Source organism: Schistocerca serialis, chromosome 2, assembly GCF_023864345.2.
Source record: "Schistocerca serialis cubense isolate TAMUIC-IGC-003099 chromosome 2, iqSchSeri2.2, whole genome shotgun sequence".
Lineage (NCBI taxonomy): Eukaryota > Metazoa > Arthropoda > Insecta > Orthoptera > Acrididae > Schistocerca > Schistocerca serialis.
In genome coordinates this window covers 906,423,097-906,448,886 of record NC_064639.1, presented here as the reverse complement: position 1 = coordinate 906,448,886, position 25,790 = coordinate 906,423,097, and the positions used below count along the sequence as shown (strand labels likewise).

The window sequence follows — 25,790 nt, the reverse complement described above, 5'->3', positions numbered from 1 at the left end:
CTACTCTTTTACTACTGCGAAAAGGCAGCGCCGATTTCAGCTGGCGAGTGTGATGACCAAAAGATCATCACCCTGCGTGGAAGTTGACAGAGGATCCGAACCCGACTCGTCGGGAAGCACTACAGCATTCACTCGGCAATGGCCATAATATCTTGAATACACTGGTTCTCAACCGATAAAGAGAAAATGAAAGAAAATGTCCGATTGCCGATGCGTAACAACTTTGGCCCTGGTCAGTACTTGGGCGGGTGAGCGCATGGGAACACAGGGCACTATTGGCAGTTTTACTTCCTATTTTTGTTTCTCCTTTGACTGATTCGGTCAGGGAAACGCCACCGTGAAATGAAGGGGGCGTGCTGTGTGTCCATCGCCTCGCCTCTCCTTGCCTCTCTCAGTCGTTTCTCGTGCTTGTCGTTTTGATATAGGCCGATTTGAGAGCGTCAGCTCTCGCGTCAGCTGAGCAAAGTCGAGACAAGTCGAGACACACTAAGGGCTGGCGCTTGGAAGGCAACTATGCTGACCATTACACCACCACCGCACAAGCGAGCGCCCCGCCTCCGCGCTGTGTCGGCTTCCCGCCTGTCGGCAGCGGCCGAAGGTGATCGTACCCGGCAGGCGCATTTCGAGGCAGGCTAGGGGAGCACATCCAGACGCATTCGGACAGCGTATCCGCGCACATTTCGCATCCTTTGGCAAGAGTCGGCGCCGGCGACGCAAGAGTACGCAGAGGACCGCGTTCTGGCGGCATTTTTAAGCAGTGCAGTGCAGGATTCAGCGTCTGCAGCACCTTCTCCACAGAATGCTACGGCGCTTGACGGCAGTCCCACTTTCCCTTGAGACATCTGCTCGGGAAGCAGCGTGAAGTTACCGCTGGCCCGAGCATCGGTGGTTCAGTGGTAGAATGCTCGCCTGCCACGCGGGCGGCCCGGGTTCGATTCCCGGCCGATGCATCATTTTGCTTTTCCCGCGATAATGCTGCCGCGTGGCTTGCGCGCTTGAGATGCACGATCCACAAGAATGTATAGCTGGATTCCCTTGAGAAGAACCGAGAACGCAGCACTCGCGGGTCCCCACTAGGACGCTCGCATCATGTTCTACAGACTAGCGTCGGCCTGGCCTCACAAGTTGCTGTGTCCCGGTGCCTCCGAGGCACTGAACTTTAACGACAAGGAGTGCTGCCTATCGTTGCAACAGCTGCAGCAACACCGCAATCAACTGGGCCGGCAGTGCACGTGTAGCAACAGAACACGTTATCCAGGAAGTACAGTGTCTCTACGTCTAATATTGGGTACGGTATTTAGGCAGGTTCCAGGACAAGCAGTTCACCCGTGCCTCGGTAGCGCAGTAGGCAGCGCGTAAGTCTCATAATCTTAAGGTCGTGAGTTCGATCCTCACCCGGGGCATTTAATTTTCTGTGACTGATGCTGGTGCTGTTGCTAGGGCGCCAACGTATTTCTTGTTTGTTATCCACAACGTTTCAACGCTTCAGCGGGAGAATGTTTACTTCCTGTTATTGCTACTTACAGCTTCCCTTTTCCTCTTCTCCCAGCAGAGCACGAAGCCAAAAGCACTGCTCTGCGACGTTTGAGGTGCGCGCCTTGCCAGTCAGTATGTGTAAAAATGCTCGCAAAGAGAGAGGGGCGCCGACGCGGCCCTCGACACGAAATGCGACAAGTGACCGTACGAACGGTCGAATGAAACGGCCACATCCGGTGTGGTCCAGTGGCTAGGATACCTGGCTTTCACCCAGGAGGCCCGGGTTCGATTCCCGGTACCGGAACGGAATTTTTTCCACACGAATCGTGACAAGTTTGAGCTGTCCGAGCGGCCGTTTCCCGTCCTACTCGCAATATAGCTACTGTTTCGTGACCGTCAGCAGAATATAGACTAGGGAAGCAGACACACGACGCCCATAGAAATGGTGTATGGCTTCATGCCACCCGTTTCCAGCGTAGGGCTGAGCAACTGCGTCTGCCGAGGCCCGTTAGCTCAGTTGGTTAGAGCGTCGTGCTAATAACGCGAAGGTCGTGGGTTCGATCCCCCCACGGGCCACTACTCTTTTACTACTGCGAAAAGGCAGCGCCGATTTCAGCTGGCGAGTGTGATGACCAAAAGATCATCACCCTGCGTGGAAGTTGACAGAGGATCCGAACCCGACTCGTCGGGAAGCACTACAGCATTCACTCGGCAATGGCCATAATATCTTGAATACACTGGTTCTCAACCGATAAAGAGAAAATGAAAGAAAATGTCCGATTGCCGATGCGTAACAACTTTGGCCCTGGTCAGTACTTGGGCGGGTGAGCGCATGGGAACACAGGGCACTATTGGCAGTTTTACTTCCTATTTTTGTTTCTCCTTTGACTGATTCGGTCAGGGAAACGCCACCGTGAAATGAAGGGGGCGTGCTGTGTGTGAATCGCCTCGCCGCTCCTTGCCTCTCTCAGTCGTTTCTCGTGCTTGTCGTTTTGATATAGGCCGATTTGAGAGCGTCAGCTCTCGCGTCAGCTGAGCAAAGTCGAGACAAGTCGAGACACACTAAGGGCTGGCGCTTGGAAGGCAACTATGCTGACCATTACACCACCACCGCACAAGCGAGCGCCCCGCCTCCGCGCTGTGTCGGCTTCCCGCCTGTCGGCAGCGGCCGAAGGTGATCGTACCCGGCAGGCGCATTTCGAGGCAGGCTAGGGGAGCACATCCAGACGCATTCGGACAGCGTATCCGCGCACATTTCGCATCCTTTGGCAAGAGTCGGCGCCGGCGACGCCAGAGTACGCAGAGGACCGCGTTCTGGCGGCATTTTTAAGCAGTGCAGTGCAGGATTCAGCGTCTGCAGCACCTTCTCCACAGAATGCTACGGCGCTTGACGGCAGTCCCACATTCCCTTGAGACATCTGCTCGGGAAGCAGCGTGAAGTTACCGCTGGCCCGAGCATCGGTGGTTCAGTGGTAGAATGCTCGCCTGCCACGCGGGCGGCCCGGGTTCGATTCCCGGCCGATGCATCATTTTGCTTTTCCCGCGATAATGCTGCCGCGTGGCTTGCGCGCTTGAGATGCACGATCCACAAGAATATATAGCTGGATTCCCTTGAGAAGAACCGAGAACGCAGCACTCGCGGGTCCCCACTAGGACGCTCGCATCATGTTCTACAGACTAGCGTCGGCCTGGCCTCACAAGTTGCTGTGTCCCGGTGCCTCCGAGGCACTGAACTTTAACGACAAGGAGTGCTGCCTATCGTTGCAACAGCTGCAGCAACACCGCAATCAACTGGGCCGGCAGTGCACGTGTAGCAACAGAACACGTTATCCAGGAAGTACAGTGTCTCTACGTCTAATATTGGGTACGGTATTTAGGCAGTTTCCAGGACAAGCAGTTCACCCGTGCCTCGGTAGCGCAGTAGGCAGCGCGCAAGTCTCATAATCTTAAGGTCGTGAGTTCGATCCTCACCCGGGGCATTTAATTTTCTGTGACTGATGCTGGTGCTGTTGCTAGGGCGCCAACGTATTTCTTGTTTGTTATCCACAACGTTTCAACGCTTCAGCGGGAGAATGTTTACTTCCTGTTATTGCTACTTACAGCTTCCCTTTTCCTCTTCTCCCAGCAGAGCACGAAGCCAAAAGCACTGCTCTGCGACGTTTGAGGTGCGCGCCTTGCCAGTCAGTATGTGTAAAGATGCTCGCAAAGAGAGAGGGGCGCCGACGCGGCCCTCGACACGAAATGCGACAAGCGACCGTACGAACGGTCGAATGAAACGGCCACATCCGGTGTGGTCTAGTGGCTAGGATACCTGGCTTTCACCCAGGAGGCCCGGGTTCGATTCCCGGTACCGGAACGGAATTTTTTCCACACGAATCGTGACAAGTTTGAGCTGTCCGAGCGGCCGTTTCCCGTCCTGCTCGCAATATAGCTACTGTTTCGTGACCGTCAGCAGAATATAGACTAGGGAAGCAGACACACGACGCCCATAGAAATGGTGTATGGCTTCATGCCACCCGTTTCCAGCGTAGGGCTGAGCAACTGCGTCTGCCGAGGCCCGTTAGCTCAGTTGGTTAGAGCGTCGTGCTAATAACGCGAAGGTCGTGGGTTCGATCCCCCCACAGGCCACTACTCTTTTACTACTGCGAAAAGGCAGCGCCGATTTCAGCTGGCGAGTGTGATGACCAAAAGATCATCACCCTGCGTGGAAGTTGACAGAGGATCCGAACCCGACTCGTCGGGAAGCACTACAGCATTCACTCGGCAATGGCCATAATATCTTGAATACACTGGTTCTCAACCGATAAAGAGAAAATGAAAGAAAATGTCCGATTGCCGATGCGTAACAACTTTGGCCCTGGTCAGTACTTGGGCGGGTGAGCGCATGGGAACACAGGGCACTATTGGCAGTTTTACTTCCTATTTTTGTTTCTCCTTTGACTGATTCGGTCAGGGAAACGCCACCGTGAAATGAAGGGGGCGTGCTGTGTGTCCATCGCCTCGCCGCTCCTTGCCTCTCTCAGTCGTTTCTCGTGCTTGTCGTTTTGATATAGGCCGATTTGAGAGCGTCAGCTCTCGCGTCAGCTGAGCAGAGTCGAGACAAGTCGAGACACACTAAGGGCTGGCGCTTGGAAGGCAACTATGCTGACCATTACACCACCACCGCACAAGCGAGCGCCCCGCCTCCGCGCTGTGTCGGCTTCCCGCCTGTCGGCAGCGGCCGAAGGTGATCGTACCCGGCAGGCGCATTTCGAGGCAGGCTAGGGGAGCACATCCAGACGCATTCGGACAGCGTATCCGCGCACATTTCGCATCCTTTGGCAAGAGTCGGCGCCGGCGACGCAAGAGTACGCAGAGGACCGCGTTCTGGCGGCATTTTTAAGCAGTGCAGTGCAGGATTCAGCGTCTGCAGCACCTTCTCCACAGAATGCTACGGCGCTTGACGGCAGTCCCACTTTCCCTTGAGACATCTGCTCGGGAAGCAGCGTGAAGTTACCGCTGGCCCGAGCATCGGTGGTTCAGTGGTAGAATGCTCGCCTGCCACGCGGGCGGCCCGGGTTCGATTCCCGGCCGATGCATCATTTTGCTTTTCCCGCGATAATGCTGCCGCGTGGCTTGCGCGCTTGAGATGCACGATCCACAAGAATGTATAGCTGGATTCCCTTGAGAAGAACCGAGAACGCAGCACTCGCGGGTCCCCACTAGGACGCTCGCATCATGTTCTACAGACTAGCGTCGGCCTGGCCTCACAAGTTGCTGTGTCCCGGTGCCTCCGAGGCACTGAACTTTAACGACAAGGAGTGCTGCCTATCGTTGCAACAGCTGCAGCAACACCGCAATCAACTGGGCCGGCAGTGCACGTGTAGCAACAGAACACGTTATCCAGGAAGTACAGTGTCTCTACGTCTAATATTGGGTACGGTATTTAGGCAGGTTCCAGGACAAGCAGTTCACCCGTGCCTCGGTAGCGCAGTAGGCAGCGCGTAAGTCTCATAATCTTAAGGTCGTGAGTTCGATCCTCACCCGGGGCATTTAATTTTCTGTGACTGATGCTGGTGCTGTTGCTAGGGCGCCAACGTATTTCTTGTTTGTTATCCACAACGTTTCAACGCTTCAGCGGGAGAATGTTTACTTCCTGTTATTGCTACTTACAGCTTCCCTTTTCCTCTTCTCCCAGCAGAGCACGAAGCCAAAAGCACTGCTCTGCGACGTTTGAGGTGCGCGCCTTGCCAGTCAGTATGTGTAAAGATGCTCGCAAAGAGAGAGGGGCGCCGACGCGGCCCTCGACACGAAATGCGACAAGCGACCGTACGAACGGTCGAATGAAACGGCCACATCCGGTGTGGTCTAGTGGCTAGGATACCTGGCTTTCACCCAGGAGGCCCGGGTTCGATTCCCGGTACCGGAACGGAATTTTTTCCACACGAATCGTGACAAGTTTGAGCTGTCCGAGCGGCCGTTTCCCGTCCTACTCGCAATATAGCTACTGTTTCGTGACCGTCAGCAGAATATAGACTAGGGAAGCAGACACACGACGCCCATAGAAATGGTGTATGGCTTCATGCCACCCGTTTCCAGCGTAGGGCTGAGCAACTGCGTCTGCCGAGGCCCGTTAGCTCAGTTGGTTAGAGCGTCGTGCTAATAACGCGAAGGTCGTGGGTTCGATTCCCCCACGGGCCACTACTCTTTTACTACTGCGAAAAGGCAGCGCCGATTTCAGCTGGCGAGTGTGATGACCAAAAGATCATCACCCTGCGTGGAAGTTGACAGAGGATCCGAACCCGACTCGTCGGGAAGCACTACAGCATTCACTCGGCAATGGCCATAATATCTTGAATACACTGGTTCTCAACCGATAAAGAGAAAATGAAAGAAAATGTCCGATTGCCGATGCGTAACAACTTTGGCCCTGGTCAGTACTTGGGCGGGTGAGCGCATGGGAACACAGGGCACTATTGGCAGTTTTACTTCCTATTTTTGTTTCTCCTTTGACTGATTCGGTCAGGGAAACGCCACCGTGAAATGAAGGGGGCGTGCTGTGTGTCCATCGCCTCGCCGCTCCTTGCCTCTCTCAGTCGTTTCTCGTGCTTGTCGTTTTGATATAGGCCGATTTGAGAGCGTCAGCTCTCGCGTCAGCTGAGCAAAGTCGAGACAAGTCGAGACACACTAAGGGCTGGCGCTTGGAAGGCAACTATGCTGACCATTACACCACCACCGCACAAGCGAGCGCCCCGCCTCCGCGCTGTGTCGGCTTCCCGCCTGTCGGCAGCGGCCGAAGGTGATCGTACCCGGCAGGCGCATTTCGAGGCAGGCTAGGGGAGCACATCCAGACGCATTCGGACAGCGTATCCGCGCACATTTCGCATCCTTTGGCAAGAGTCGGCGCCGGCGACGCAAGAGTACGCAGAGGACCGCGTTCTGGCGGCATTTTTAAGCAGTGCAGTGCAGGATTCAGCGTCTGCAGCACCTTCTCCACAGAATGCTACGGCGCTTGACGGCAGTCCCACTTTCCCTTGAGACATCTGCTCGGGAAGCAGCGTGAAGTTACCGCTGGCCCGAGCATCGGTGGTTCAGTGGTAGAATGCTCGCCTGCCACGCGGGCGGCCCGGGTTCGATTCCCGGCCGATGCATCATTTTGCTTTTCCCGCGATAATGCTGCCGCGTGGCTTGCGCGCTTGAGATGCACGATCCACAAGAATGTATAGCTGGATTCCCTTGAGAAGAACCGAGAACGCAGCACTCGCGGGTCCCCACTAGGACGCTCGCATCATGTTCTACAGACTAGCGTCGGCCTGGCCTCACAAGTTGCTGTGTCCCGGTGCCTCCGAGGCACTGAACTTTAACGACAAGGAGTGCTGCCTATCGTTGCAACAGCTGCAGCAACACCGCAATCAACTGGGCCGGCAGTGCACGTGTAGCAACAGAACACGTTATCCAGGAAGTACAGTGTCTCTACGTCTAATATTGGGTACGGTATTTAGGCAGGTTCCAGGACAAGCAGTTAACCCGTGCCTCGGTAGCGCAGTAGGCAGCGCGTAAGTCTCATAATCCTAAGGTCGTGAGTTCGATCCTCACCCGGGGCATTTAATTTTCTGTGACTGATGCTGGTGCTGTTGCTAGGGCGCCAACGTATTTCTTGTTTGTTATCCACAACGTTTCAACGCTTCAGCGGGAGAATGTTTACTTCCTGTTATTGCTACTTACAGCTTCCCTTTTCCTCTTCTCCCAGCAGAGCACGAAGCCAAAAGCACTGCTCTGCGACGTTTGAGGTGCGCGCCTTGCCAGTCAGTATGTGTAAAGATGCTCGCAAAGAGAGAGGGGCGCCGACGCGGCCCTCGACACGAAATGCGACAAGCGACCGTACGAACGGTCGAATGAAACGGCCACATCCGGTGTGGTCTAGTGGCTAGGATACCTGGCTTTCACCCAGGAGGCCCGGGTTCGATTCCCGGTACCGGAACGGAATTTTTTCCACACGAATCGTGACAAGTTTGAGCTGTCCGAGCGGCCGTTTCCCGTCCTGCTCGCAATATAGCTACTGTTTCGTGACCGTCAGCAGAATATAGACTAGGGAAGCAGACACACGACGCCCATAGAAATGGTGTATGGCTTCATGCCACCCGTTTCCAGCGTAGGGCTGAGCAACTGCGTCTGCCGAGGCCCGTTAGCTCAGTTGGTTAGAGCGTCGTGCTAATAACGCGAAGGTCGTGGGTTCGATCCCCCCACGGGCCACTACTCTTTTACTACTGCGAAAAGGCAGCGCCGATTTCAGCTGGCGAGTGTGATGACCAAAAGATCATCACCCTGCGTGGAAGTTGACAGAGGATCCGAACCCGACTCGTCGGGAAGCACTACAGCATTCACTCGGCAATGGCCATAATATCTTGAATACACTGGTTCTCAACCGATAAAGAGAAAATGAAAGAAAATGTCCGATTGCCGATGCGTAACAACTTTGGCCCTGGTCAGTACTTGGGCGGGTGAGCGCATGGGAACACAGGGCACTATTGGCAGTTTTACTTCCTATTTTTGTTTCTCCTTTGACTGATTCGGTCAGGGAAACGCCACCGTGAAATGAAGGGGGCGTGCTGTGTGTCCATCGCCTCGCCTCTCCTTGCCTCTCTCAGTCGTTTCTCGTGCTTGTCGTTTTGATATAGGCCGATTTGAGAGCGTCAGCTCTCGCGTCAGCTGAGCAAAGTCGAGACAAGTCGAGACACACTAAGGGCTGGCGCTTGGAAGGCAACTATGCTGACCATTACACCACCACCGCACAAGCGAGCGCCCCGCCTCCGCGCTGTGTCGGCTTCCCGCCTGTCGGCAGCGGCCGAAGGTGATCGTACCCGGCAGGCGCATTTCGAGGCAGGCTAGGGGAGCACATCCAGACGCATTCGGACAGCGTATCCGCGCACATTTCGCATCCTTTGGCAAGAGTCGGCGCCGGCGACGCAAGAGTACGCAGAGGACCGCGTTCTGGCGGCATTTTTAAGCAGTGCAGTGCAGGATTCAGCGTCTGCAGCACCTTCTCCACAGAATGCTACGGCGCTTGACGGCAGTCCCACTTTCCCTTGAGACATCTGCTCGGGAAGCAGCGTGAAGTTACCGCTGGCCCGAGCATCGGTGGTTCAGTGGTAGAATGCTCGCCTGCCACGCGGGCGGCCCGGGTTCGATTCCCGGCCGATGCATCATTTTGCTTTTCCCGCGATAATGCTGCCGCGTGGCTTGCGCGCTTGAGATGCACGATCCACAAGAATATATAGCTGGATTCCCTTGAGAAGAACCGAGAACGCAGCACTCGCGGGTCCCCACTAGGACGCTCGCATCATGTTCTACAGACTAGCGTCGGCCTGGCCTCACAAGTTGCTGTGTCCCGGTGCCTCCGAGGCACTGAACTTTAACGACAAGGAGTGCTGCCTATCGTTGCAACAGCTGCAGCAACACCGCAATCAACTGGGCCGGCAGTGCACGTGTAGCAACAGAACACGTTATCCAGGAAGTACAGTGTCTCTACGTCTAATATTGGGTACGGTATTTAGGCAGTTTCCAGGACAAGCAGTTCACCCGTGCCTCGGTAGCGCAGTAGGCAGCGCGCAAGTCTCATAATCTTAAGGTCGTGAGTTCGATCCTCACCCGGGGCATTTAATTTTCTGTGACTGATGCTGGTGCTGTTGCTAGGGCGCCAACGCATTTCTTGTTTGTTATCCACAACGTTTCAACGCTTCAGCGGGAGAATGTTTACTTCCTGTTATTGCTACTTACAGCTTCCCTTTTCCTCTTCTCCCAGCAGAGCACGAAGCCAAAAGCACTGCTCTGCGACGTTTGAGGTGCGCGCCTTGCCAGTCAGTATGTGTAAAGATGCTCGCAAAGAGAGAGGGGCGCCGACGCGGCCCTCGACACGAAATGCGACAAGCGACCGTACGAACGGTCGAATGAAACGGCCACATCCGGTGTGGTCTAGTGGCTAGGATACCTGGCTTTCACCCAGGAGGCCCGGGTTCGATTCCCGGTACCGGAACGGAATTTTTTCCACACGAATCGTGACAAGTTTGAGCTGTCCGAGCGGCCGTTTCCCGTCCTACTCGCAATATAGCTACTGTTTCGTGACCGTCAGCAGAATATAGACTAGGGAAGCAGACACACGACGCCCATAGAAATGGTGTATGGCTTCATGCCACCCGTTTCCAGCGTAGGGCTGAGCAACTGCGTCTGCCGAGGCCCGTTAGCTCAGTTGGTTAGAGCGTCGTGCTAATAACGCGAAGGTCGTGGGTTCGATCCCCCCACGGGCCACTACTCTTTTACTACTGCGAAAAGGCAGCGCCGATTTCAGCTGGCGAGTGTGATGACCAAAAGATCATCACCCTGCGTGGAAGTTGACAGAGGATCCGAACCCGACTCGTCGGGAAGCACTACAGCATTCACTCGGCAATGGCCATAATATCTTGAATACACTGGTTCTCAACCGATAAAGAGAAAATGAAAGAAAATGTCCGATTGCCGATGCGTAACAACTTTGGCCCTGGTCAGTACTTGGGCGGGTGAGCGCATGGGAACACAGGGCACTATTGGCAGTTTTACTTCCTATTTTTGTTTCTCCTTTGACTGATTCGGTCAGGGAAACGCCACCGTGAAATGAAGGGGGCGTGCTGTGTGTGAATCGCCTCGCCGCTCCTTGCCTCTCTCAGTCGTTTCTCGTGCTTGTCGTTTTGATATAGGCCGATTTGAGAGCGTCAGCTCTCGCGTCAGCTGAGCAAAGTCGAGACAAGTCGAGACACACTAAGGGCTGGCGCTTGGAAGGCAACTATGCTGACCATTACACCACCACCGCACAAGCGAGCGCCCCGCCTCCGCGCTGTGTCGGCTTCCCGCCTGTCGGCAGCGGCCGAAGGTGATCGTACCCGGCAGGCGCATTTCGAGGCAGGCTAGGGGAGCACATCCAGACGCATTCGGACAGCGTATCCGCGCACATTTCGCATCCTTTGGCAAGAGTCGGCGCCGGCGACGCAAGAGTACGCAGAGGACCGCGTTCTGGCGGCATTTTTAAGCAGTGCAGTGCAGGATTCAGCGTCTGCAGCACCTTCTCCACAGAATGCTACGGCGCTTGACGGCAGTCCCACATTCCCTTGAGACATCTGCTCGGGAAGCAGCGTGAAGTTACCGCTGGCCCGAGCATCGGTGGTTCAGTGGTAGAATGCTCGCCTGCCACGCGGGCGGCCCGGGTTCGATTCCCGGCCGATGCATCATTTTGCTTTTCCCGCGATAATGCTGCCGCGTGGCTTGCGCGCTTGAGATGCACGATCCACAAGAATATATAGCTGGATTCCCTTGAGAAGAACCGAGAACGCAGCACTCGCGGGTCCCCACTAGGACGCTCGCATCATGTTCTACAGACTAGCGTCGGCCTGGCCTCACAAGTTGCTGTGTCCCGGTGCCTCCGAGGCACTGAACTTTAACGACAAGGAGTGCTGCCTATCGTTGCAACAGCTGCAGCAACACCGCAATCAACTGGGCCGGCAGTGCACGTGTAGCAACAGAACACGTTATCCAGGAAGTACAGTGTCTCTACGTCTAATATTGGGTACGGTATTTAGGCAGTTTCCAGGACAAGCAGTTCACCCGTGCCTCGGTAGCGCAGTAGGCAGCGCGCAAGTCTCATAATCTTAAGGTCGTGAGTTCGATCCTCACCCGGGGCATTTAATTTTCTGTGACTGATGCTGGTGCTGTTGCTAGGGCGCCAACGTATTTCTTGTTTGTTATCCACAACGTTTCAACGCTTCAGCGGGAGAATGTTTACTTCCTGTTATTGCTACTTACAGCTTCCCTTTTCCTCTTCTCCCAGCAGAGCACGAAGCCAAAAGCACTGCTCTGCGACGTTTGAGGTGCGCGCCTTGCCAGTCAGTATGTGTAAAGATGCTCGCAAAGAGAGAGTGGCGCCGACGCGGCCCTCGACACGAAATGCGACAAGCGACCGTACGAACGGTCGGATGAAACGGCCACATCCGGTGTGGTCTAGTGGCTAGGATACCTGGCTTTCACCCAGGAGGCCCGGGTTCGATTCCCGGTACCGGAACGGAATTTTTCCCACACGAATCGTGACAAGTTTGAGCTGTCCGAGCGGCCGTTTCCCGTCCTGCTCGCAATATAGCTACTGTTTCGTGACCGTCAGCAGAATATAGACTAGGGAAGCAGACACACGACGCCCATAGAAATGGTGTATGGCTTCATGCCACCCGTTTCCAGCGTAGGGCTGAGCAACTGCGTCTGCCGAGGCCCGTTAGCTCAGTTGGTTAGAGCGTCGTGCTAATAACGCGAAGGTCGTGGGTTCGATCCCCCCACGGGCCACTACTCTTTTACTACTGCGAAAAGGCAGCGCCGATTTCAGCTGGCGAGTGTGATGACCAAAAGATCATCACCCTGCGTGGAAGTTGACAGAGGATCCGAACCCGACTCGTCGGGAAGCACTACAGCATTCACTCGGCAATGGCCATAATATCTTGAATACACTGGTTCTCAACCGATAAAGAGAAAATGAAAGAAAATGTCCGATTGCCGATGCGTAACAACTTTGGCCCTGGTCAGTACTTGGGCGGGTGAGCGCATGGGAACACAGGGCACTATTGGCAGTTTTACTTCCTATTTTTGTTTCTCCTTTGACTGATTCGGTCAGGGAAACGCCACCGTGAAATGAAGGGGGCGTGCTGTGTGTCCATCGCCTCGCCTCTCCTTGCCTCTCTCAGTCGTTTCTCGTGCTTGTCGTTTTGATATAGGCCGATTTGAGAGCGTCAGCTCTCGCGTCAGCTGAGCAGAGTCGAGACAAGTCGAGACACACTAAGGGCTGGCGCTTGGAAGGCAACTATGCTGACCATTACACCACCACCGCACAAGCGAGCGCCCCGCCTCCGCGCTGTGTCGGCTTCCCGCCTGTCGGCAGCGGCCGAAGGTGATCGTACCCGGCAGGCGCATTTCGAGGCAGGCTAGGGGAGCACATCCAGACGCATTCGGACAGCGTATCCGCGCACATTTCGCATCCTTTGGCAAGAGTCGGCGCCGGCGACGCAAGAGTACGCAGAGGACCGCGTTCTGGCGGCATTTTTAAGCAGTGCAGTGCAGGATTCAGCGTCTGCAGCACCTTCTCCACAGAATGCTACGGCGCTTGACGGCAGTCCCACTTTCCCTTGAGACATCTGCTCGGGAAGCAGCGTGAAGTTACCGCTGGCCCGAGCATCGGTGGTTCAGTGGTAGAATGCTCGCCTGCCACGCGGGCGGCCCGGGTTCGATTCCCGGCCGATGCATCATTTTGCTTTTCCCGCGATAATGCTGCCGCGTGGCTTGCGCGCTTGAGATGCACGATCCACAAGAATGTATAGCTGGATTCCCTTGAGAAGAACCGAGAACGCAGCACTCGCGGGTCCCCACTAGGACGCTCGCATCATGTTCTACAGACTAGCGTCGGCCTGGCCTCACAAGTTGCTGTGTCCCGGTGCCTCCGAGGCACTGAACTTTAACGACAAGGAGTGCTGCCTATCGTTGCAACAGCTGCAGCAACACCGCAATCAACTGGGCCGGCAGTGCACGTGTAGCAACAGAACACGTTATCCAGGAAGTACAGTGTCTCTACGTCTAATATTGGGTACGGTATTTAGGCAGTTTCCAGGACAAGCAGTTCACCCGTGCCTCGGTAGCGCAGTAGACAGCGCGTAAGTCTCATAATCTTAAGGTCGTGAGTTCGATCCTCACCCGGGGCATTTAATTTTCTGTGACTGATGCTGGTGCTGTTGCTAGGGCGCCAACGTATTTCTTGTTTGTTATCCACAACGTTTCAACGCTTCAGCGGGAGAATGTTTACTTCCTGTTATTGCTACTTACAGCTTCCCTTTTCCTCTTCTCCCAGCAGAGCACGAAGCCAAAAGCACTGCTCTGCGACGTTAGAGGTGCGCGCCTTGCCAGTCAGTATGTGTAAAGATGCTCGCAAAGAGAGAGGGGCGCCGACGCGGCCCTCGACACGAAATGCGACAAGCGACCGTACGAACGGTCGAATGAAACGGCCACATCCGGTGTGGTCTAGTGGCTAGGATACCTGGCTTTCACCCAGGAGGCCCGGGTTCGATTCCCGGTACCGGAACGGAATTTTTTCCACACGAATCGTGACAAGTTTGAGCTGTCCGAGCGGCCGTTTCCCGTCCTGCTCGCAATATAGCTACTGTTTCGTGACCGTCAGCAGAATATAGACTAGGGAAGCAGACACACGACGCCCATAGAAATGGTGTATGGCTTCATGCCACCCGTTTCCAGCGTAGGGCTGAGCAACTGCGTCTGCCGAGGCCCGTTAGCTCAGTTGGTTAGAGCGTCGTGCTAATAACGCGAAGGTCGTGGGTTCGATCCCCCCATGGGCCACTACTCTTTTACTACTGCGAAAAGGCAGCGCCGATTTCAGCTGGCGAGTGTGATGACCAAAAGATCATCACCCTGCGTGGAAGTTGACAGAGGATCCGAACCCGACTCGTCGGGAAGCACTACAGCATTCACTCGGCAATGGCCATAATATCTTGAATACACTGGTTCTCAACCGATAAAGAGAAAATGAAAGAAAATGTCCGATTGCCGATGCGTAACAACTTTGGCCCTGGTCAGTACTTGGGCGGGTGAGCGCATGGGAACACAGGGCACTATTGGCAGTTTTACTTCCTATTTTTGTTTCTCCTTTGACTGATTCGGTCAGGGAAACGCCACCGTGAAATGAAGGGGGCGTGCTGTGTGTCCATCGCCTCGCCTCTCCTTGCCTCTCTCAGTCGTTTCTCGTGCTTGTCGTTTTGATATAGGCCGATTTGAGAGCGTCAGCTCTCGCGTCAGCTGAGCAGAGTCGAGACAAGTCGAGACACACTAAGGGCTGGCGCTTGGAAGGCAACTATGCTGACCATTACACCACCACCGCACAAGCGAGCGCCCCGCCTCCGCGCTGTGTCGGCTTCCCGCCTGTCGGCAGCGGCCGAAGGTGATCGTACCCGGCAGGCGCATTTCGAGGCAGGCTAGGGGAGCACATCCAGACGCATTCGGACAGCGTATCCGCGCACATTTCGCATCCTTTGGCAAGAGTCGGCGCCGGCGACGCAAGAGTACGCAGAGGACCGCGTTCTGGCGGCATTTTTAAGCAGTGCAGTGCAGGACTCAGCGTCTGCAGCACCTTCTCCACAGAATGCTACGGCGCTTGACGGCAGTCCCACTTTCCCTTGAGACATCTGCTCGGGAAGCAGCGTGAAGTTACCGCTGGCCCGAGCATCGGTGGTTCAGTGGTAGAATGCTCGCCTGCCACGCGGGCGGCCCGGGTTCGATTCCCGGCCGATGCATCATTTTGCTTTTCCCGCGATAATGCTGCCGCGTGGCTTGCGCGCTTGAGATGCACGATCCACAAGAATGTATAGCTGGATTCCCTTGAGAAGAACCGAGAACGCAGCACTCGCGGGTCCCCACTAGGACGCTCGCATCATGTTCTACAGACTAGCGTCGGCCTGGCCTCACAAGTTGCTGTGTCCCGGTGCCTCCGAGGCACTGAACTTTAACGACAAGGAGTGCTGCCTATCGTTGCAACAGCTGCAGCAACACCGCAATCAACTGGGCCGGCAGTGCACGTGTAGCAACAGAACACGTTATCCAGGAAGTACAGTGTCTCTACGTCTAATATTGGGTACGGTATTTAGGCAGTTTCCAGGACAAGCAGTTCACCCGTGCCTCGGTAGCGCAGTAGGCAGCGCGTAAGTCTCATAATCTTAAGGTCGTGAGTTCGATCCTCACCCGGGGCATTTAATTTTCTGTGACTGATGCTGGTGCTGTTGCTAGGGCGCCAACGTATTTCTTGTTTGTTATCCACAACGTTTCAACGCTTCAGCGGGAGAATGTTTACTTCCTGTTATTGCTACTTACAGCTTCCCTTTTCCTCTTCTCCCAGCAGAGCACGAAGCCAAAAGCACTGCTCTGCGACGTTTGAGGTGCGCGCCTTGCCAGTCAGTATGTGTAAAGATGCTCGCAAAGAGAGAGGGGCGCCGACGCGGCCCTCGACACGAAATGCGACAAGCGACCGTACGAACGGTCGAATGAAACGGCCACATCCGGTGTGGTCTAGTGGCTAGGATACCTGGCTTTCACCCAGGAGGCCCGGGTTCGATTCCCGGTAGTCGGCCATGACTTTCTCCGCGAAACAATGAAGGCGATGAGTGTTCCACAACGGCTCATTGCGTCTGTCTTGCGGCTTCTTCATGGATCAGAGTCAATGATCTTAGTAAACGGACTTTTAGCAGGACCCGTACAGATACACTGCTCTGTCAGACAGGGGTGTCCCCTCTCCATGAGCTTGTTTGCCCTCGCGATTGAGCCGCTGTTGGTTCAACTCCACACAACGCTACGGGGCGTCACTATGCGAGAAGATAAATTTGTGTACCGGGCTTACGCGGATGATGTCGTCATGTTAGTACGTTCGAACGCAGAGGTTGATATGGCAATAGCTCTGATTGGGAGATACGGCAAAGCGGCTGGTGCACAGCTCAACAGGCGGAAATCGGGAATTATGCACATTGGACGCGGGTTACCCGCGCAACCAGAAACCCGCATTAAGGTGCTTACAGAGATGAAATGTTTGGGAGTAACGTACACTAAGAATATGCGCCGCACGATCGCTCTCAACTACAAACGCCTCTTGCACAATATCCGCGCCAGTATCCGACTACACACCTTACGGTCCCTCGATGCGCTGCAGAAGGTCGAATTCGTTAACGCCTACCTGGTGTCGAAGGTTATATATATAGCGCGAATATTTCCCATGCCGCGGGCGACAGCGGACAGACTCCAGGCAGTCTTCGGCCATTACGTGAACCACGGACATCTCTTTAAAGTAAGTCACGCGACGCTCACTCTCCCGCTGATAGCTGGCGGCCTCGGACTCATCAATGTCTACGTCAAGGCCTTGGCGTTGTTCGTGCGACTGACGCTATGGCATTGGAAACGCGACCATAACCGTCTGATCTCCTTCCTCCTGACGGAAATCGTGCCCCCCACCCTGGACCCGCCGATCGATATTCACCACATCCCAACGGCCTTGTGCCACTGCCGGACTTTTCTGCTGGACTACAGTTACTTGCGGAAGATGCTGCCTATTGACGACCTGCCCGCAGTCCGCAGTGTGTACGGCACCCTCATGTTGCGACAGCGCCGGAACGTGGTCGAAAGCAAATATCCTCGGTACGACTGGACTGCGGTCTGGTGCAATATCCACCCCCCTAACTTACCGACGGCGGCGCGGGCCACATGGTACTATTACGTGAATCGTAAATACCCGACGCAGTCACGTCTGAACCAGATTCATCTCGCGGCGTCGCCGCTTTGCCCGACGTGCCAACTGCACGATACGGACCTCCACCGGCTAGTTTGCGGGGCTGCAAAGGACGTGTGCCAACTGCTTTGTCGCCTATTGGCCTTCATCCAACGCACGGCGCCGCACGCCATTTCAATGATGTCCCTACTCTGCCCTGATGATAACCCGTACCCGCGAACGAAGAGACACGCAGTACATTGGTTAATGGGGATAACTGTGTACTACCTATTCAGCACGTCGGAGCATGACGTGGGCGAGTACAGATCATTCTTGGAGACCCAACACTGGATACTGAAGCGAACACGGACATACCGCAAACATTATGCCCATTTTCTTATGAAGGTGTTTGAAGACTTTCTGGCGAACCGTTGACGATAGGCATGAGCAGTTAGTCTATATATCGCTGTATGGCGATGCTGGTATCTACACAGGTAACAATTGTGTAACGATACACGAAGAATCCATGCATCAATTAAAAAAAAAAAAAAAAAAAAAAAACAAACAAAAAAAAAAAAACCTCTCCGAATTCACCGGTTATAAATTAGCATCGAGAAGACGGCCTAGCGTCCGGAAGGCCGGAAAGTCTATCTCCCTACTGTCCCCAGCGGACATGCGTGTCGGAAGGGAACTATATGATTTTGGCCCAGGAGGGGCTCTTCATTTTCATGTTGTAATGTATAAAAATATAAAAATAAAAAAAAAAAAAAAAAAAAAAAAATTAAAAAAAAAAGTGGTTAAGGCTTCTTAAAAAGAAAGTTCGTAGAGAGGTGAAAAAAAAAAAAAAAAAAAAAAAAAAAAAAAAAAAAAAGTTGGTAGAGCGGTGGACTAAAAAAAAAAAAAGAAAAAAAAAAAAAAAGTGGCTAGGATACCTGGCTTTCACCCAGGAGGCCCGGGTTCGATTCCCGGTACCGGAACGGAATTTTTCCCACACGAATCGTGACAAGTTTGAGCTGTCCGAGCGGCCGTTTCCCGTCCTGCTCGCAATATAGCTACTGTTTCGTGACCGTCAGCAGAATATAGACTAGGGAAGCAGACACACGACGCCCATAGAAATGGTGTATGGCTTCATGCCACCCGTTTCCAGCGTAGGGCTGAGCAACTGCGTCTGCCGAGGCCCGTTAGCTCAGTTGGTTAGAGCGTCGTGCTAATAACGCGAAGGTCGTGGGTTCGATCCCCCCACGGGCCACTACTCTTTTACTACTGCGAAAAGGCAGCGCCGATTTCAGCTGGCGAGTGTGATGACCAAAAGATCATCACCCTGCGTGGAAGTTGACAGAGGATCCGAACCCGACTCGTCGGGAAGCACTACAGCATTCACTCGGCAATGGCCATAATATCTTGAATACACTGGTTCTCAACCGATAAAGAGAAAATGAAAGAAAATGTCCGATTGCCGATGCGTAACAACTTTGGCCCTGGTCAGTACTTGGGCGGGTGAGCGCATGGGAACACAGGGCACTATTGGCAGTTTTACTTCCTATTTTTGTTTCTCCTTTGACTGATTCGGTCAGGGAAACGCCACCGTGAAATGAAGGGGGCGTGCTGTGTGTCCATCGCCTCGCCTCTCCTTGCCTCTCTCAGTCGTTTCTCGTGCTTGTCGTTTTGATATAGGCCGATTTGAGAGCGTCAGCTCTCGCGTCAGCTGAGCAGAGTCGAGACAAGTCGAGACACACTAAGGGCTGGCGCTTGGAAGGCAACTATGCTGACCATTACACCACCACCGCACAAGCGAGCGCCCCGCCTCCGCGCTGTGTCGGCTTCCCGCCTGTCGGCAGCGGCCGAAGGTGATCGTACCAAGCAGGCGCATTTCGAGGCAGGCTAGGGGAGCACATCCAGACGCATTCGGACAGCGTATCCGCGCACATTTCGCATCCTTTGGCAAGAGTCGGCGCCGGCGACGCAAGAGTACGCAGAGGACCGCGTTCTGGCGGCATTTTTAAGCAGTGCAGTGCAGGATTCAGCGTCTGCAGCACCTTCTCCACAGAATGCTACGGCGCTTGACGGCAGTCCCACTTTCCCTTGAGACATCTGCTCGGGAAGCAGCGTGAAGTTACCGCTGGCCCGAGCATCGGTGGTTCAGTGGTAGAATGCTCGCCTGCCACGCGGGCGGCCCGGGTTCGATTCCCGGCCGATGCATCATTTTGCTTTTCCCGCGATAATGCTGCCGCGTGGCTTGCGCGCTTGAGATGCACGATCCACAAGAATGTATAGCTGGATTCCCTTGAGAAGAACCGAGAACGCAGCACTCGCGGGTCCCCACTAGGACGCTCGCATCATGTTCTACAGACTAGCGTCGGCCTGGCCTCACAAGTTGCTGTGTCCCGGTGCCTCCGAGGCACTGAACTTTAACGACAAGGAGTGCTGCCTATCGTTGCAACAGCTGCAGCAACACCGCAATCAACTGGGCCGGCAGTGCACGTGTAGCAACAGAACACGTTATCCAGGAAGTACAGTGTCTCTACGTCTAATATTGGGTACGGTATTTAGGCAGTTTCCAGGACAAGCAGTTCACCCGTGCCTCGGTAGCGCAGTAGGCAGCGCGCAAGTCTCATAATCTTAAGGTCGTGAGTTCGATCCTCACCCGGGGCATTTAATTTTCTGTGACTGATGCTGGTGCTGTTGCTAGGGCGCCAACGTATTTCTTGTTTGTTATCCACAACGTTTCAACGCTTCAGCGGGAGAATGTTTACTTCCTGTTATTGCTACTTACAGCTTCCCTTTTCCTCTTCTCCCAGCAGAGCACGAAGCCAAAAGCACTGCTCTGCGACGTTTGAGGTGCGCGCCTTGCCAGTCAGTATGTGTAAAGATGCTCGCAAAGAGAGAGGGGCGCCGACGCGGCCCTCGACACGAAATGCGACAAGCGACCGTACGAACGGTCGAATGAAACGGCCACATCCGGTGTGGTCTAGTGGCTAGGATACCTGGCTTTCACCCAGGAGGCCCGGGTTCGATTCCCGGTACCGGAACGGAATTTTTTCCACACGAATCGTGACAAGTTTGAGCTGTCCGAGCGGCCGTTTCCCGTCCTGCTCGCAATATAGCTACTGTTTCGTGACCGTCAGCAGAATATAGACTAGGGAAGCAGACACACGACGCCCATAGAAATGGTGTATGGCTTCATGCCACCCGTTTCCAGCGTAGGGCTGAGCAACTGCGTCTGCCGAGGCCCGTTAGCTCAGTTGGTTAGAGCGTCGTGCTAATAACGCGAAGGTCGTGGGTTCGATCCCCCCACGGGCCACTACTCTTTTACTACTGCGAAAAGGCAGCGCCGATTTCAGCTGGCGAGTGTGATGACCAAAAGATCATCACCCTGCGTGGAAGTTGACAGAGGATCCGAACCCGACTCGTCGGGAAGCACTACAGCATTCACTCGGCAATGGCCATAATATCTTGAATACACTGGTTCTCAACCGATAAAGAGAAAATGAAAGAAAATGTCCGATTGCCGATGCGTAACAACTTTGGCCCTGGTCAGTACTTGGGCGGGTGAGCGCATGGGAACACAGGGCACTATTGGCAGTTTTACTTCCTATTTTTGTTTCTCCTTTGACTGATTCGGTCAGGGAAACGCCACCGTGAAATGAAGGGGGCGTGCTGTGTGTCCATCGCCTCGCCTCTCCTTGCCTCTCTCAGTCGTTTCTCGTGCTTGTCGTTTTGATATAGGCCGATTTGAGAGCGTCAGCTCTCGCGTCAGCTGAGCAGAGTCGAGACAAGTCGAGACACACTAAGGGCTGGCGCTTGGAAGGCAACTATGCTGACCATTACACCACCACCGCACAAGCGAGCGCCCCGCCTCCGCGCTGTGTCGGCTTCCCGCCTGTCGGCAGCGGCCGAAGGTGATCGTACCCGGCAGGCGCATTTCGAGGCAGGCTAGGGGAGCACATCCAGACGCATTCGGACAGCGTATCCGCGCACATTTCGCATCCTTTGGCAAGAGTCGGCGCCGGCGACGCAAGAGTACGCAGAGGACCGCGTTCTGGCGGCATTTTTAAGCAGTGCAGTGCAGGATTCAGCGTCTGCAGCACCTTCTCCACAGAATGCTACGGCGCTTGACGGCAGTCCCACTTTCCCTTGAGACATCTGCTCGGGAAGCAGCGTGAAGTTACCGCTGGCCCGAGCATCGGTGGTTCAGTGGTAGAATGCTCGCCTGCCACGCGGGCGGCCCGGGTTCGATTCCCGGCCGATGCATCATTTTGCTTTTCCCGCGATAATGCTGCCGCGTGGCTTGCGCGCTTGAGATGCACGATCCACAAGAATGTATAGCTGGATTCCCTTGAGAAGAACCGAGAACGCAGCACTCGCGGGTCCCCACTAGGACGCTCGCATCATGTTCTACAGACTAGCGTCGGCCTGGCCTCACAAGTTGCTGTGTCCCGGTGCCTCCGAGGCACTGAACTTTAACGACAAGGAGTGCTGCCTATCGTTGCAACAGCTGCAGCAACACCGCAATCAACTGGGCCGGCAGTGCACGTGTAGCAACAGAACACGTTATCCAGGAAGTACAGTGTCTCTACGTCTAATATTGGGTACGGTATTTAGGCAGTTTCCAGGACAAGCAGTTCACCCGTGCCTCGGTAGCGCAGTAGGCAGCGCGTAAGTCTCATAATCTTAAGGTCGTGAGTTCGATCCTCACCCGGGGCATTTAATTTTCTGTGACTGATGCTGGTGCTGTTGCTAGGGCGCCAACGTATTTCTTGTTTGTTATCCACAACGTTTCAACGCTTCAGCGGGAGAATGTTTACTTCCTGTTATTGCTACTTACAGCTTCCCTTTTCCTCTTCTCCCAGCAGAGCACGAAGCCAAAAGCACTGCTCTGCGACGTTTGAGGTGCGCGCCTTGCCAGTCAGTATGTGTAAAGATGCTCGCAAAGAGAGAGGGGCGCCGACGCGGCCCTCGACACGAAATGCGACAAGCGACCGTACGAACGGTCGAATGAAACGGCCACATCCGGTGTGGTCTAGTGGCTAGGATACCTGGCTTTCACCCAGGAGGCCCGGGTTCGATTCCCGGTACCGGAACGGAATTTTTCCCACACGAATCGTGACAAGTTTGAGCTGTCCGAGCGGCCGTTTCCCGTCCTGCTCGCAATATAGCTACTGTTTCGTGACCGTCAGCAGAATATAGACTAGGGAAGCAGACACACGACGCCCATAGAAATGGTGTATGGCTTCATGCCACCCGTTTCCAGCGTAGGGCTGAGCAACTGCGTCTGCCGAGGCCCGTTAGCTCAGTTGGTTAGAGCGTCGTGCTAATAACGCGAAGGTCGTGGGTTCGATCCCCCCACGGGCCACTACTCTTTTACTACTGCGAAAAGGCAGCGCCGATTTCAGCTGGCGAGTGTGATGACCAAAAGATCATCACCCTGCGTGGAAGTTGACAGAGGATCCGAACCCGACTCGTCGGGAAGCACTACAGCATTCACTCGGCAATGGCCATAATATCTTGAATACACTGGTTCTCAACCGATAAAGAGAAAATGAAAGAAAATGTCCGATTGCCGATGCGTAACAACTTTGGCCCTGGTCAGTACTTGGGCGGGTAGCGCATGGGAACACAGGGCACTATTGGCAGTTTTACTTCCTATTTTTGTTTCTCCTTTGACTGATTCGGTCAGGGAAACGCCACCGTGAAATGAAGGGGGCGTGCTGTGTGTCCATCGCCTCGCCTCTCCTTGCCTCTCTCAGTCGTTTCTCGTGCTTGTCGTTTTGATATAGGCCGATTTGAGAGCGTCAGCTCTCGCGTCAGCTGAGCAGAGTCGAGACAAGTCGAGACACACTAAGGGCTGGCGCTTGGAAGGCAACTATGCTGACCATTACACCACCACCGCACAAGCGAGCGCCCCGCCTCCGCGCTGTGTCGGCTTCCCGCCTGTCGGCAGCGGCCGAAGGTGATCGTACCCGGCAGGCGCATTTCGAGGCAGGCTAGGGGAGCACATCCAGACGCATTCGGACAGCGTATCCGCGCACATTTCGCATCCTTTGGCAAGAGTCGGCGCCGGCGACGCAAGAGTACGCAGAGGACCGCGTTCTGGCGGCATTTTTAAGCAGTGCAGTGCAGGATTCAGCGTCTGCAGCACCTTCTCCACAGAATGCTACGGCGCTTGACGGCAGTCCCACTTTCCCTTGAGACATCTGCTCGGGAAGCAGCGTGAAGTTACCGCTGGCCCGAGCATCGGTGGTTCAGTGGTAGAATGCTCGCCTGCCACGCGGGCGGCCCGGGTTCGATTCCCGGCCGATGCATCATTTTGCTTTTCCCGCGATAATGCTGCCGCGTGGCTTGCGCGCTTGAGATGCACGATCCACAAGAATGTATAGCTGGATTCCCTTGAGAAGAACCGAGAACGCAGCACTCGCGGGTCCCCACTAGGACGCTCGCATCATGTTCTACAGACTAGCGTCGGCCTGGCCTCACAAGTTGCTGTGTCCCGGTGCCTCCGAGGCACTGAACTTTAACGACAAGGAGTGCTGCCTATCGTTGCAACAGCTGCAGCAACACCGCAATCAACTGGGCCGGCAGTGCACGTGTAGCAACAGAACACGTTATCCAGGAAGTACAGTGTCTCTACGTCTAATATTGGGTACGGTATTTAGGCAGTTTCCAGGACAAGCAGTTCACCCGTGCCTCGGTAGCGCAGTAGGCAGCGCGTAAGTCTCATAATCTTAAGGTCGTGAGTTCGATCCTCACCCGGGGCATTTAATTTTCTGTGACTGATGCTGGTGCTGTTGCTAGGGCGCCAACGTATTTCTTGTTTGTTATCCACAACGTTTCAACGCTTCAGCGGGAGAATGTTTACTTCCTGTTATTGCTACTTACAGCTTCCCTTTTCCTCTTCTCCCAGCAGAGCACGAAGCCAAAAGCACTGCTCTGCGACGTTTGAGGTGCGCGCCTTGCCAGTCAGTATGTGTAAAGATGCTCGCAAAGAGAGAGGGGCGCCGACGCGGCCCTCGACACGAAATGCGACAAGCGACCGTACGAACGGTCGAATGAAACGGCCACATCCGGTGTGGTCTAGTGGCTAGGATACCTGGCTTTCACCCAGGAGGCCCGGGTTCGATTCCCGGTACCGGAACGGAATTTTTTCCACACGAATCGTGACAAGTTTGAGCTGTCCGAGCGGCCGTTTCCCGTCCTGCTCGCAATATAGCTACTGTTTCGTGACCGCCAGCAGAATATAGACTAGGGAAGCAGACACACGACGCCCATAGAAATGGTGTATGGCTTCATGCCACCCGTTTCCAGCGTAGGGCTGAGCAACTGCGTCTGCCGAGGCCCGTTAGCTCAGTTGGTTAGAGCGTCGTGCTAATAACGCGAAGGTCGTGGGTTCGATCCCCCCACGGGCCACTACTCTTTTACTACTGCGAAAAGGCAGCGCCGATTTCAGCTGGCGAGTGTGATGACCAAAAGATCATCACCCTGCGTGGAAGTTGACAGAGGATCCGAACCCGACTCGTCGGGAAGCACTACAGCATTCACTCGGCAATGGCCATAATATCTTGAATACACTGGTTCTCAACCGATAAAGAGAAAATGAAAGAAAATGTCCGATTGCCGATGCGTAACAACTTTGGCCCTGGTCAGTACTTGGGCGGGTAGCGCATGGGAACACAGGGCACTATTGGCAGTTTTACTTCCTATTTTTGTTTCTCCTTTGACTGATTCGGTCAGGGAAACGCCACCGTGAAATGAAGGGGGCGTGCTGTGTGTCCATCGCCTCGCCGCTCCTTGCCTCTCTCAGTCGTTTCTCGTGCTTGTCGTTTTGATATAGGCCGATTTGAGAGCGTCAGCTCTCGCGTCAGCTGAGCAGAGTCGAGACAAGTCGAGACACACTAAGGGCTGGCGCTTGGAAGGCAACTATGCTGACCATTACACCACCACCGCACAAGCGAGCGCCCCGCCTCCGCGCTGTGTCGGCTTCCCGCCTGTCGGCAGCGGCCGAAGGTGATCGTACCCGGCAGGCGCATTTCGAGGCAGGCTAGGGGAGCACATCCAGACGCATTCGGACAGCGTATCCGCGCACATTTCGCATCCTTTGGCAAGAGTCGGCGCCGGCGACGCAAGAGTACGCAGAGGACCGCGTTCTGGCGGCATTTTTAAGCAGTGCAGTGCAGGATTCAGCGTCTGCAGCACCTTCTCCACAGAATGCTACGGCGCTTGACGGCAGTCCCACTTTCCCTTGAGACATCTGCTCGGGAAGCAGCGTGAAGTTACCGCTGGCCCGAGCATCGGTGGTTCAGTGGTAGAATGCTCGCCTGCCACGCGGGCGGCCCGGGTTCGATTCCCGGCCGATGCATCATTTTGCTTTTCCCGCGATAATGCTGCCGCGTGGCTTGCGCGCTTGAGATGCACGATCCACAAGAATGTATAGCTGGATTCCCTTGAGAAGAACCGAGAACGCAGCACTCGCGGGTCCCCACTAGGACGCTCGCATCATGTTCTACAGACTAGCGTCGGCCTGGCC

At 54.8% G+C, this 25,790-nt stretch overlaps 45 non-coding genes across 45 annotated transcripts; all 45 read left to right on the top strand.

The window, feature by feature from the left end:
• The first annotated feature begins 879 nt into the window (after nt 1-879).
• Trnag-gcc (transfer RNA glycine (anticodon GCC)) lies at nt 880-950 on the top strand. Its single transcript has one exon. It is a non-coding gene; the product is annotated as a tRNA-Gly (tRNA).
• A 380-nt stretch (nt 951-1,330) lies between these two features.
• Trnam-cau (transfer RNA methionine (anticodon CAU)) lies at nt 1,331-1,403 on the top strand. Its single transcript has one exon. It is a non-coding gene; the product is annotated as a tRNA-Met (tRNA).
• A 305-nt stretch (nt 1,404-1,708) lies between these two features.
• On the top strand, nt 1,709-1,780 carry Trnae-uuc (transfer RNA glutamic acid (anticodon UUC)). Its single transcript has one exon. It is a non-coding gene; the product is annotated as a tRNA-Glu (tRNA).
• Nucleotides 1,781-1,978: 198 nt separating this feature from the next.
• Trnai-aau (transfer RNA isoleucine (anticodon AAU)) lies at nt 1,979-2,052 on the top strand. The gene has a single exon. It is a non-coding gene; the product is annotated as a tRNA-Ile (tRNA).
• An 879-nt stretch (nt 2,053-2,931) lies between these two features.
• Nucleotides 2,932-3,002, top strand: Trnag-gcc (transfer RNA glycine (anticodon GCC)). The gene has a single exon. It is a non-coding gene; the product is annotated as a tRNA-Gly (tRNA).
• Nucleotides 3,003-3,382: 380 nt separating this feature from the next.
• On the top strand, nt 3,383-3,455 carry Trnam-cau (transfer RNA methionine (anticodon CAU)). The gene has a single exon. It is a non-coding gene; the product is annotated as a tRNA-Met (tRNA).
• Nucleotides 3,456-3,760: 305 nt separating this feature from the next.
• Trnae-uuc (transfer RNA glutamic acid (anticodon UUC)) lies at nt 3,761-3,832 on the top strand. Its single transcript has one exon. It is a non-coding gene; the product is annotated as a tRNA-Glu (tRNA).
• A 198-nt stretch (nt 3,833-4,030) lies between these two features.
• On the top strand, nt 4,031-4,104 carry Trnai-aau (transfer RNA isoleucine (anticodon AAU)). Its single transcript has one exon. It is a non-coding gene; the product is annotated as a tRNA-Ile (tRNA).
• An 879-nt stretch (nt 4,105-4,983) lies between these two features.
• Nucleotides 4,984-5,054, top strand: Trnag-gcc (transfer RNA glycine (anticodon GCC)). The gene has a single exon. It is a non-coding gene; the product is annotated as a tRNA-Gly (tRNA).
• A 380-nt stretch (nt 5,055-5,434) lies between these two features.
• Nucleotides 5,435-5,507, top strand: Trnam-cau (transfer RNA methionine (anticodon CAU)). Its single transcript has one exon. It is a non-coding gene; the product is annotated as a tRNA-Met (tRNA).
• A 305-nt stretch (nt 5,508-5,812) lies between these two features.
• Trnae-uuc (transfer RNA glutamic acid (anticodon UUC)) lies at nt 5,813-5,884 on the top strand. The gene has a single exon. It is a non-coding gene; the product is annotated as a tRNA-Glu (tRNA).
• Nucleotides 5,885-6,082: 198 nt separating this feature from the next.
• On the top strand, nt 6,083-6,156 carry Trnai-aau (transfer RNA isoleucine (anticodon AAU)). The gene has a single exon. It is a non-coding gene; the product is annotated as a tRNA-Ile (tRNA).
• An 879-nt stretch (nt 6,157-7,035) lies between these two features.
• Trnag-gcc (transfer RNA glycine (anticodon GCC)) lies at nt 7,036-7,106 on the top strand. Its single transcript has one exon. It is a non-coding gene; the product is annotated as a tRNA-Gly (tRNA).
• A 380-nt stretch (nt 7,107-7,486) lies between these two features.
• Nucleotides 7,487-7,559, top strand: Trnam-cau (transfer RNA methionine (anticodon CAU)). Its single transcript has one exon. It is a non-coding gene; the product is annotated as a tRNA-Met (tRNA).
• A 305-nt stretch (nt 7,560-7,864) lies between these two features.
• On the top strand, nt 7,865-7,936 carry Trnae-uuc (transfer RNA glutamic acid (anticodon UUC)). The gene has a single exon. It is a non-coding gene; the product is annotated as a tRNA-Glu (tRNA).
• A 198-nt stretch (nt 7,937-8,134) lies between these two features.
• On the top strand, nt 8,135-8,208 carry Trnai-aau (transfer RNA isoleucine (anticodon AAU)). Its single transcript has one exon. It is a non-coding gene; the product is annotated as a tRNA-Ile (tRNA).
• An 879-nt stretch (nt 8,209-9,087) lies between these two features.
• Nucleotides 9,088-9,158, top strand: Trnag-gcc (transfer RNA glycine (anticodon GCC)). Its single transcript has one exon. It is a non-coding gene; the product is annotated as a tRNA-Gly (tRNA).
• Nucleotides 9,159-9,538: 380 nt separating this feature from the next.
• On the top strand, nt 9,539-9,611 carry Trnam-cau (transfer RNA methionine (anticodon CAU)). The gene has a single exon. It is a non-coding gene; the product is annotated as a tRNA-Met (tRNA).
• Nucleotides 9,612-9,916: 305 nt separating this feature from the next.
• On the top strand, nt 9,917-9,988 carry Trnae-uuc (transfer RNA glutamic acid (anticodon UUC)). Its single transcript has one exon. It is a non-coding gene; the product is annotated as a tRNA-Glu (tRNA).
• A 198-nt stretch (nt 9,989-10,186) lies between these two features.
• Trnai-aau (transfer RNA isoleucine (anticodon AAU)) lies at nt 10,187-10,260 on the top strand. Its single transcript has one exon. It is a non-coding gene; the product is annotated as a tRNA-Ile (tRNA).
• Nucleotides 10,261-11,139: 879 nt separating this feature from the next.
• Trnag-gcc (transfer RNA glycine (anticodon GCC)) lies at nt 11,140-11,210 on the top strand. Its single transcript has one exon. It is a non-coding gene; the product is annotated as a tRNA-Gly (tRNA).
• A 380-nt stretch (nt 11,211-11,590) lies between these two features.
• Trnam-cau (transfer RNA methionine (anticodon CAU)) lies at nt 11,591-11,663 on the top strand. The gene has a single exon. It is a non-coding gene; the product is annotated as a tRNA-Met (tRNA).
• Nucleotides 11,664-11,968: 305 nt separating this feature from the next.
• Trnae-uuc (transfer RNA glutamic acid (anticodon UUC)) lies at nt 11,969-12,040 on the top strand. The gene has a single exon. It is a non-coding gene; the product is annotated as a tRNA-Glu (tRNA).
• A 198-nt stretch (nt 12,041-12,238) lies between these two features.
• Trnai-aau (transfer RNA isoleucine (anticodon AAU)) lies at nt 12,239-12,312 on the top strand. The gene has a single exon. It is a non-coding gene; the product is annotated as a tRNA-Ile (tRNA).
• An 879-nt stretch (nt 12,313-13,191) lies between these two features.
• Nucleotides 13,192-13,262, top strand: Trnag-gcc (transfer RNA glycine (anticodon GCC)). Its single transcript has one exon. It is a non-coding gene; the product is annotated as a tRNA-Gly (tRNA).
• A 380-nt stretch (nt 13,263-13,642) lies between these two features.
• Trnam-cau (transfer RNA methionine (anticodon CAU)) lies at nt 13,643-13,715 on the top strand. The gene has a single exon. It is a non-coding gene; the product is annotated as a tRNA-Met (tRNA).
• Nucleotides 13,716-14,020: 305 nt separating this feature from the next.
• On the top strand, nt 14,021-14,092 carry Trnae-uuc (transfer RNA glutamic acid (anticodon UUC)). Its single transcript has one exon. It is a non-coding gene; the product is annotated as a tRNA-Glu (tRNA).
• Nucleotides 14,093-14,290: 198 nt separating this feature from the next.
• Trnai-aau (transfer RNA isoleucine (anticodon AAU)) lies at nt 14,291-14,364 on the top strand. The gene has a single exon. It is a non-coding gene; the product is annotated as a tRNA-Ile (tRNA).
• Nucleotides 14,365-15,243: 879 nt separating this feature from the next.
• Trnag-gcc (transfer RNA glycine (anticodon GCC)) lies at nt 15,244-15,314 on the top strand. Its single transcript has one exon. It is a non-coding gene; the product is annotated as a tRNA-Gly (tRNA).
• Nucleotides 15,315-15,694: 380 nt separating this feature from the next.
• Nucleotides 15,695-15,767, top strand: Trnam-cau (transfer RNA methionine (anticodon CAU)). Its single transcript has one exon. It is a non-coding gene; the product is annotated as a tRNA-Met (tRNA).
• Nucleotides 15,768-16,072: 305 nt separating this feature from the next.
• Nucleotides 16,073-16,145, top strand: Trnae-uuc (transfer RNA glutamic acid (anticodon UUC)). The gene has a single exon. It is a non-coding gene; the product is annotated as a tRNA-Glu (tRNA).
• A 2,299-nt stretch (nt 16,146-18,444) lies between these two features.
• On the top strand, nt 18,445-18,518 carry Trnai-aau (transfer RNA isoleucine (anticodon AAU)). The gene has a single exon. It is a non-coding gene; the product is annotated as a tRNA-Ile (tRNA).
• An 879-nt stretch (nt 18,519-19,397) lies between these two features.
• Trnag-gcc (transfer RNA glycine (anticodon GCC)) lies at nt 19,398-19,468 on the top strand. The gene has a single exon. It is a non-coding gene; the product is annotated as a tRNA-Gly (tRNA).
• A 380-nt stretch (nt 19,469-19,848) lies between these two features.
• Nucleotides 19,849-19,921, top strand: Trnam-cau (transfer RNA methionine (anticodon CAU)). Its single transcript has one exon. It is a non-coding gene; the product is annotated as a tRNA-Met (tRNA).
• A 305-nt stretch (nt 19,922-20,226) lies between these two features.
• Trnae-uuc (transfer RNA glutamic acid (anticodon UUC)) lies at nt 20,227-20,298 on the top strand. Its single transcript has one exon. It is a non-coding gene; the product is annotated as a tRNA-Glu (tRNA).
• Nucleotides 20,299-20,496: 198 nt separating this feature from the next.
• On the top strand, nt 20,497-20,570 carry Trnai-aau (transfer RNA isoleucine (anticodon AAU)). Its single transcript has one exon. It is a non-coding gene; the product is annotated as a tRNA-Ile (tRNA).
• Nucleotides 20,571-21,449: 879 nt separating this feature from the next.
• On the top strand, nt 21,450-21,520 carry Trnag-gcc (transfer RNA glycine (anticodon GCC)). Its single transcript has one exon. It is a non-coding gene; the product is annotated as a tRNA-Gly (tRNA).
• Nucleotides 21,521-21,900: 380 nt separating this feature from the next.
• Trnam-cau (transfer RNA methionine (anticodon CAU)) lies at nt 21,901-21,973 on the top strand. The gene has a single exon. It is a non-coding gene; the product is annotated as a tRNA-Met (tRNA).
• Nucleotides 21,974-22,278: 305 nt separating this feature from the next.
• On the top strand, nt 22,279-22,350 carry Trnae-uuc (transfer RNA glutamic acid (anticodon UUC)). Its single transcript has one exon. It is a non-coding gene; the product is annotated as a tRNA-Glu (tRNA).
• Nucleotides 22,351-22,548: 198 nt separating this feature from the next.
• Trnai-aau (transfer RNA isoleucine (anticodon AAU)) lies at nt 22,549-22,622 on the top strand. Its single transcript has one exon. It is a non-coding gene; the product is annotated as a tRNA-Ile (tRNA).
• Nucleotides 22,623-23,500: 878 nt separating this feature from the next.
• Trnag-gcc (transfer RNA glycine (anticodon GCC)) lies at nt 23,501-23,571 on the top strand. The gene has a single exon. It is a non-coding gene; the product is annotated as a tRNA-Gly (tRNA).
• A 380-nt stretch (nt 23,572-23,951) lies between these two features.
• Nucleotides 23,952-24,024, top strand: Trnam-cau (transfer RNA methionine (anticodon CAU)). The gene has a single exon. It is a non-coding gene; the product is annotated as a tRNA-Met (tRNA).
• Nucleotides 24,025-24,329: 305 nt separating this feature from the next.
• Trnae-uuc (transfer RNA glutamic acid (anticodon UUC)) lies at nt 24,330-24,401 on the top strand. Its single transcript has one exon. It is a non-coding gene; the product is annotated as a tRNA-Glu (tRNA).
• A 198-nt stretch (nt 24,402-24,599) lies between these two features.
• Nucleotides 24,600-24,673, top strand: Trnai-aau (transfer RNA isoleucine (anticodon AAU)). Its single transcript has one exon. It is a non-coding gene; the product is annotated as a tRNA-Ile (tRNA).
• An 878-nt stretch (nt 24,674-25,551) lies between these two features.
• Nucleotides 25,552-25,622, top strand: Trnag-gcc (transfer RNA glycine (anticodon GCC)). Its single transcript has one exon. It is a non-coding gene; the product is annotated as a tRNA-Gly (tRNA).
• Nucleotides 25,623-25,790: the final 168 nt, after the last annotated feature.